At 32.3% G+C, this 1,817-nt stretch overlaps 1 pseudogene; it reads left to right on the top strand.

The window, feature by feature from the left end:
• The first annotated feature begins 223 nt into the window (after positions 1 to 223).
• LOC138835391 (U6 spliceosomal RNA) lies at positions 224 to 323 on the top strand (annotated as a pseudogene).
• The last annotated feature ends 1,494 nt before the right edge of the window (positions 324 to 1,817 follow it).

Here is a 1,817-nt window from a genome sequence, read left to right on the forward strand (position 1 = left end):
TAAAATAAAATTAAATTAAATTAAAAATAAAATTAAATATAAAATTGCAAATGTGAGCAATCTACCAAACAATGGGTTTTTCCCATTATACAAAGAATTTTAGAGAAATAAGATCAATAGCATATTTAGGAACAATAAGGGTTCCTTGTTATAAATATTCAACCATGGATATATGCCTGTAGGAAGATTCCAACATTAAGTACTTAAATTTAGAGGATACTACATGTTTCAGCAGCAGGTCTACCCAAATTACAACAATACAGAGATTAACATGGCACTTGCAGAAGGATGATATGAAAATTTGTGAAGTATTCCATATTTTTCATTCTTCAAATGCAAGAAATGAAAAAAAGTTATTAAAAGGTGATTACAAAAACACAAGTGTAACAAGACCTGTAATTCATAGAATTAAAGGTTAGTTTGACATCAGTATATTAAATCTTCACCTGAGAAAGGGCTTTACATATCATAACCTTTACAAAACTTGAAATTAGTTAACATTGTCATTTTATCCCAAAGAAATAAAAAAATACAAGGACCTAGGAAAAAAGGAATCTTAAATTTTTCTATATGGAATGCAATCTGAAAGGACACATTAATGAACATATACATTATATAACAATGTAGAATTCAAATTATTATATGTAGGAGCGAATTAAATAGATTATGGACATTATACAAACATAGATATACTTTTTTCAGAAAAATGCCATGAACATCTATAGTGTCTATACTATTCTTTTCAAAAGATGTTAAAATTATTTCTGATTCAAAAAAATCACAAACTCTCTTGAAATCATTATAGATGTATACAAACAACTCTTTAATACATTTTGACATCAAAGTCAGACAATTCACTTGGAAGAATACCATGGAATCCATGAATTTTTAAAGTAAGATATTGCTGTTGCTTTGTATTGTGAAAAAAATTGTAGGGACACAAAGGATGGACTGGCATTTTTGAAATTTAAGACACTTAACCATACCATTACAACTTAGGAGAAGAATATGTACAGTCTTCCACAACTTCAAAGAGGTAGTAATACTTACTTATCCTTTTGGAAATATCAAATGCAGTTTCTTCCAAGTTGTTCTTCAGACCTGGTTTCATATAATGGTTCCACAGAAGGAGATACAGCATATTGTTGTTATTTCTATTCCCAGCAGCGAGATGCAAGGGGGTCAAGAGACCTTTAGTTTGGGGACTGGTATCTGCATCATGATGAATTAAGAAAGAAGCCACTCTGGTATTATTCCACATATAAGCACTGTGCAGGTGTGTCTAGCCATTCAGAATTATTGCATGAATATCTGCCTTAAGCTACCAACTCATGGACAATGTCTAAGTGTCCACTCTAGGCTTCCCGATGAAGAGGGTTATACTCATCCTCATCCCTAGTATTCATCTGGGTGGCCTTTTTGGAAAGTAGTCTCCACACCATAGTAAGCTGAATAATTTCAGGATCCAAAAGAGGAAATTTTCTTGGGTCCTACTCCATTTTTTTCTTGCAATTGATACTATTCCTCACTTTTTCATCTTAATTCCTGTCTTCCTCAGAATTGCCTAACCAGAGACTTTGAGTGCCAGGGGGAATGAGATGTCCATGTTTTTCCCCAATAGTTCACATTGGTTGAACTGGTCAGAAAAATCTGATGAATTTTCTGCATATATTTATTCACCATGATTTTTTATTTTATCTTTTTCCATTTTTACTACTCGAAATTATTCTAACTGGAGAGTAGGGAATTTAGAGAGAGCAGAGGAAAGATTTTCCTCAATATTCAAAGGTACAGACTGAAAATGAGGACCAGTGGTG

This window comes from Dipodomys merriami, unplaced genomic scaffold (genome assembly GCF_024711535.1).
Source record: "Dipodomys merriami isolate MVZ:Mamm:240054 unplaced genomic scaffold, mDipMer1.0.p SCAF_2345, whole genome shotgun sequence".
Lineage (NCBI taxonomy): Eukaryota > Metazoa > Chordata > Mammalia > Rodentia > Heteromyidae > Dipodomys > Dipodomys merriami.